The sequence below is a fragment of the Talpa occidentalis genome, unplaced genomic scaffold, assembly GCF_014898055.3.
Source record: "Talpa occidentalis isolate TD23 unplaced genomic scaffold, MPIMG_talOcc4v2.1 talOcc4.11, whole genome shotgun sequence".
Classification (NCBI taxonomy): Eukaryota; Metazoa; Chordata; class Mammalia; order Eulipotyphla; family Talpidae; genus Talpa; species Talpa occidentalis.
The window spans coordinates 83,213,857-83,220,411 of record NW_023601104.1 but is presented as its reverse complement, the minus strand read 5'-3'; the positions used below and the strand labels follow the sequence as shown (position 1 = coordinate 83,220,411).

The following is a 6,555-nucleotide window of genomic DNA, read 5'->3' as shown; positions in this document are numbered from 1 at the left end:
AAAAGACTAATTATAATAAAGTTAAAATCAATATAAACAAGCAACTATAAACCAGAGACACACTGGATGGGGGGGGGGAAGAGGGGTTAGAGTCAAAATAGAGGGGGTGGGAATTGTATGGGGAATGTAACCAAGATGAAAATGCATACATTGTGCAAAAATCAAAAATGATGTAAAAAATAGATATAAAATATTGAAAAAAAAAAAAAAAAGATTGTTCTCCCTAAGATACCATGATCATGAAGGTGGTTTTCCTGGGGCAAGGCTTACCCATTGCACTCCGGATGTGCTGACCCTGAAATTACTCCAAATATGGGAAACTTGATACATAATTTGTGCTAGTGGGGGACAGTGTTGGCGCTCTCCCCTAAAGAAAAAAAAAGAATATTCTCTAGCACCCCAGTCATCACATATAAGTTTGGCCACCTGGGTGGTGAAACTACATAGAGAGATGAAGTAAGAAGACGGCACTGAAAACGCACAGCAAGGAGAAACATATGGCCATATTCAAATCCCAGAAACCAAAGAACTATCCCAGTTGAGTTCACTGAAACCACAGAATCATGAGAGATAATAAGTTTGTTAAAACGCTTAAACCACTAAGTTTGTAGCATCATTGGCCAGGCTAAGATATATCCCGTAGTATAATTTATCGCTTTCTTTAAAAGTGAAGGGTTTCTGCAAAATTAAAATCAACATAAGATATGACTTTTAAAATTCCCTGTTTTTCTCTTTAATCTTGTTTTTTGTCTGAGCTTTGAGAGATGTTTAACCAGGAATATTAGGCAGTAAGTAGAGATATCTGGGTTTTTACATTATGTTTGGTTTGTAATATGTTTGATAGAATTCACCAAAGAAACCACATGTGCCTATAGTTTTTAAGATAGTTATGATAATGAATTAAACCTCCTTATAAATACTAGGCTACAAAATGTGATTTTTATCTTTAGTCATTTCTATTAAGTTCTATTTTACAAGAAAATTTCTGCTTTACTAAATTGTAGAATTTATTGATCAAAATTATTTATTATATTACTTTATTTCCTATTTCATAATTTTATTCCTGGTATTAGTAATTTATGTCTTTTCTATGTCTTGACCATATGTTCAATGTAATATTATTATCATGTTATATGATATTATGGAATATTAAAATATATTTTATTTATATAGCATTTTCCATATTATAAATAAGTATATTGGGCCTTCCTTGTGGCCTAGGGGTTAAGTCTCAGCACTATTACCACTATGGCCTGAGTTCGATGCCCCGGCAGGGAGGTGACCCATATGGCGCGGCAGACCTCTCCTGTCTAGCTCGCTTCTCCCCTCAGCAGTGTATTTCAGTAAATCTGCCTGTTCCGCTCCCCACTCTGTCTCTGGTGAATCTACTAATCCCCCCACCTCTGGCTTATACCCGCGTTTTCTATGCAAAAATAAATATAAAAAATAATAAGCATATATTAATTTATATAAATGCGTACTTTACAAGATATATTTTATTATATTTTATACTGCTACTATATTTAACTGGCTTATTAATTTTATTAGCTTTTTAAGAAGAAAGGATGCATTATTGATTGTATTTTGATTTTTTCCTACTTCATTGATCTGCTGCTATCTTAATTTCCCTTCCTGGTACTTATTTTGTCTTTAATTTTCTTGTGCACTTTGTTCAAGTAGACACATTGACAATTTGTTTTAAATCTTAAGCCTTTTAAAACTGTTTTCCTCTAGTACTGCTTTGCATACAGTGTACCTTTTCTATAATGATCCATAGTAAATATTCAAGACTATGTAAGTCATACAGTCTCCATGCTGTTAGTCAACTCTGTTATAAGAGTACAAAAATATCCATAGATGATATCTGAATGAATGATGAATTTGTGTTCCAATAATTTTTTTTTTATAAAAGCAGGCAACTGATTAGGTATTATCTTTGCACTATACTTTGCCTGTGCCTTTAGATATAGCTCACATATTGTGATATTTTATATTAGAATTATATTTCATTATCATATGATTTAATTGTCTATGAACTATTTATAAGTGGTTGCTTAATTTATGACTATTTTTGATTTCTCTTGTTTATTGATTTCTAATTTAATTTCTCTGTGCTAGAAGAACACAATTAGTAAAGCTTCAATCTTTTGATATGTATTAAGATTTTTTTTATGCAGACACATATGACCTAGCCCGGTCAATATTCCATGTGCAATTTAAAAGCAATATATATTCTACAGTTATGGGCTTGAATGTTTTATAAATATCAAATATTTCAAGTTGGTTTGCGGTATTGCTCAAATTCAATGTTAACATTCAAATATATAAATTTTCCTCTATATGTGTACTTTTGCCTGGGTATTATCTTTTTTTTGGGGGGGTGAGTATTATCTTAGTTTAGCCTGAGAGAATGTTAAAATCTCCAGCTCTAAAGGAGCATTTGTCCTTATGTCCCTTTGTATTGTCAGCTTTTTAATGGATATACAATTTTGAATTATTAGTTCTTTCTAAATCTGCTTTCTAATGATTAGAGGGAAAAATCATTTCACAAACCCATACAGGGGAATGTGAATCCATATGGTACACAGGAAAGACAACCCAATTTACGTGAAAACTGAATTGTCATTAAAGACGAACAAGTAAAGGAAAGAAAAGCATTCTTACACCCCTGGAGGGAATTTTATAACCAAAATCCAATTGGGAACTAAATTGTATATACTGAATAACTAGGTAAGAGCATAGGACTAATATTACAGACCGCGAGGGCATGGCTGTATATATGAAGACCAAAGAAATTAACCTAGAGTGGGCAGGGTCAAGTCTCACTCAAGTAACCCATGCAAAGTGTGATTTATTGCAAGATATCAGTGAAATACCATGCAGACATTGACGTTCAATACCAGGGTTTAACTAGTTCTCATGGCAAATTGGACCATTGATAGCTTCCCCCCCCTTTTTTTAAATAGATTTATTTATTTTGCATATAAGAGCTGGGGTACAGCCCAGAGATGCAGGGTGGTGAGAGGATCCACCAGAGACAGAGTGGAGAATAGAACGGGCAGACTGACTCTGCTGAGGCAAAACACTCTGCTGAGGGGAGCAGCGGGCAAGACAGAAGAGGTCTGCCACGACATGTGGGTTGCTCCCTGGCCGGCCAGGGATTGAATTCATGCTACAGAGGCTGTGGATAGCTTCATAGTGCAGTGCTTAATTGAAAGTTTTAACAAGCCCAAGATGGGTGTTTGAATCCATAGGCCCATCCTAACCCTAAAAGTCGATTGACTAATCCAGATATACCTTATATGTGGGCTAACGGTCCCCCAGAAGTGGACAGTCTAGTGCAAATAATCTTCAAATCCATGTGCATATGATGTACTGGACACTGAAAAAAATTCCATGTTTAACATGTATATATTCTATCAGATGAAGAAATGGACATCCTTGGGGAACCTAGGATTTAGTGCTTCTTCAAGTCTATATAACTTTAATTGTTTGATATCTACTTACTAGGAGCGGGATGTGGGGTTGTTGAATAGAGTGATAAGAAATTTTCCCCTGAGAGTGTTATATACTACAAGAGAGATGTAGGACCAACTTCGAATCATTGTAAATTTAACAAAGTTAGATTTAACCGCAGTTAACTGGTAAACTATTTTTATTTATGTCAATGGTATTTTAGTGCCCTTTATAAATTGACGTTCTGGCCAGCTATCTAATCTGCCTTATGTATGTGTGCCACCATTTTTTGTTTGTTTTCTTGCCTATACTGCTGTGTCAATGTTTTGTTCTTTTAAATGTTTTAACGTGTCAGCAATTTACAACAGCGTTATCTCAAACACTGACAGTACATTAACTATATTTTTATCTCCCCGAAATTGGCATCAAAAGCAATCCTGGTACATGAAAAATGTGAAAACTACTGTATTGAACTGTAAAGCTACCAGCTGCTACAACAAAATCTGTTTTTATTTTACTGTGGGATGTATTTCTTTTATTTTTAAGTTCAATCTCATTTAGAAATGCAACCAAAGTGTCCTTTTTCATTCAGAGATTGCACTCTCTTTCATTTTGTTCATTTACCCAAAAACCCACTTTCTCTATTACAGAAATTGTCTCTCATTTGATATCCGTTTTTCTATCTACCCACCCTTCTCCCACTAAATAAAAAAGAGCAGTCATTGAAACATCAGAATTTACATCGTTATCTGTCTACATTTCCCGAAATAATTTAGACTCAGTGGCATTTTAAAGGGCTTTCAGCTTAAACAATTCTGAAATTTTCATAGTTTTCCAGATGTTTTTACGTTGAATGGAAACTTTGTTAAACCATAATCTTCTGGGACCTCAAAAAATATCTGCTTGGTTGTTTTTCCTCTTCCTTTCTTTGCTTCAAATTGAAATTGAGTTCTCTGTCATCTATGGCTGGAAAGATTTTTCTCCTTTTCTTTCCCTTCCTCAGTGGACCACGCTAATTTTAGAGTAATAAAACATCATTAAATTAAATATACAAGGCACTAACCACTGAGCTCAGTGCCATTACATATTTATCAACACAATAGTACACGTTTGACTGTGAAATAAACATTAGGTCCTGTAAATTTAATAGTTTCCTGTGAAAGAGAAGAAAATCCCCTCCAAGATTTTGCAGCCCAGAGTACTGGACTTAACAAATAAATAGTTCATCCTGTGCCAGAGCTGAATTGCCTAATGATGGACCACATCCTATACTGCACAAGGAAAAGGCCACTATTGTTTGCACAAGTGTGTTTCATGCAGTGTTTGACTTTGGTAAATAAATAGTATGTAGTTGGCATTTCTAAATTAACCTTTGTTTTCCTCTAACTACAAATGAGGGAGTGTAGGTACAGGAAAAAGTTGAAGGATTTAGGAAAAGAGGAACGCCAGTAAACACTGACCTGATACATCCTAGTAGGATGCAGGATTGCCAATTTAAATTTGCAAGTGGCATCCCTGGTGGCTCAATGGGTTAAGTCTCAGCACTATCAAGCTATTGACAGCCACTGCAGCATGAGTTCGATCCCAGGACAGGGAGATGACCCACAGGAAAGGCAGACCTCTCCTGTCTTCCACCTGCCTGTTCTGCTCCCCACTCTGTCTCTGGTGAATCCTCTCAGCCCCTACACCTCTGGTCTATACCCCCATTTTATATACATATATAAATAAAAATAAATCTTTTAAAAATAAATTTGGAAGGGTAGTTCCAACTTTGTACATCTTTATACTAGCATGGTTATGTAAGAAAAATATCTACTTTTTCTTGTTTTATTTTTCTGGAACTAATAACAAAAATAAAAATTTAAAGAGATAAGGAGTGGTTCTTAAGGTTGTGAAACACAGATGAAATTATTCCTTATCACACACTAACATCAATGAAATTTCTTTAGTAAACGGTGTCTTTCGAGTCAATCTGAGTGTCATGAGCAAACGCTATCCCTCGTTACATAATAGTTTCCATTTTTTATTTTATTTAGGGATACTGATCCATATATTCTATGACAACTGTATTGATCAATCCCAACATACTATTTTCAGAGAATTTTTTATAATTTCAACACACTGTAGAACACAACCCCACCCCCACACACCTACCTCAATTAAATTATCTGTTGATAAGAGATGATCATGTTATGTGATTCTTAAAACCAATCAAAAATTAAATATTTGATCTTAGAAGTAGCATTGTTTTTAAGAACAAAGAAATTTCTTATTATAATAATCATTTTGATAATATAACTATCATATCTCAAACTCTTGTCATCTTTCATCTCCATTAACACAAAGCCCTGTTAAAACCAGAGACACACTGGGGAGGGTGAGGAGGGAGTAGGAGCAAAACAGGGGGGATGGGAATTGTATGGGAACTATAACCAAGATGAAAATGCATACATTGTGCAAAAATGAAAAATGATGTCAAAAATATATAAAATTTAAAAAAGAAAAAAGAAAAAAAAACTTAAAAAAAGGAGACAAGGAGTATTAGAATTTTAATTTTACAATTTTAAATATAAGATCCCCAAGTCTCAGAGAGTTTAAGTTACTTGCCCAAGGTCACCCAAAATCAAAGATGTCTGACTTCTTGTACTGTGATACTTCTGGTAAGAAAATTACCTAATTTTTAATAGTAAATTTATCAGAGATTTCCTGGAAACAGAAATAAACAAAATAATCTTGCCCATACATGGTCATGACCTCAAGAGCTTAGCCTGCTTTTTGAGTAAGTCTCTCAGAAGACAATTTAATATCATAAAATCAAAGAGGAGAATATTCTGATTTAAGAGGCGGTTGGAAAGCAACAGACCAACTGCCATTATGATTTTTCTAAACCACAAAATGGACATGTTACAAACAATAGTTTACTTGACTCTGTTCTTTTGCTTTCTACATCCAAAGACTAAACAGCAGCCCTACCTTCCCTGTTACACAATGTGAAAACTGAGAACCATTCCCTATTTCTGCCATATGTCCCTCCCTATCACCACGGTGTTCTCTTAAACCACTTATATCCGCTGAATATAGTCCCCACCAGATCTCACC

At 34.7% G+C, this 6,555-nt stretch overlaps 1 non-coding gene across 1 annotated transcript; it reads left to right on the top strand.

The window, feature by feature from the left end:
• The first annotated feature begins 211 nt into the window (after window positions 1-211).
• LOC119239684 (U1 spliceosomal RNA) lies at window positions 212-370 on the top strand. Its single transcript, XR_005123959.1, has one exon. It is a non-coding gene; the product is annotated as a U1 spliceosomal RNA (small nuclear RNA).
• Window positions 371-6,555: the final 6,185 nt, after the last annotated feature.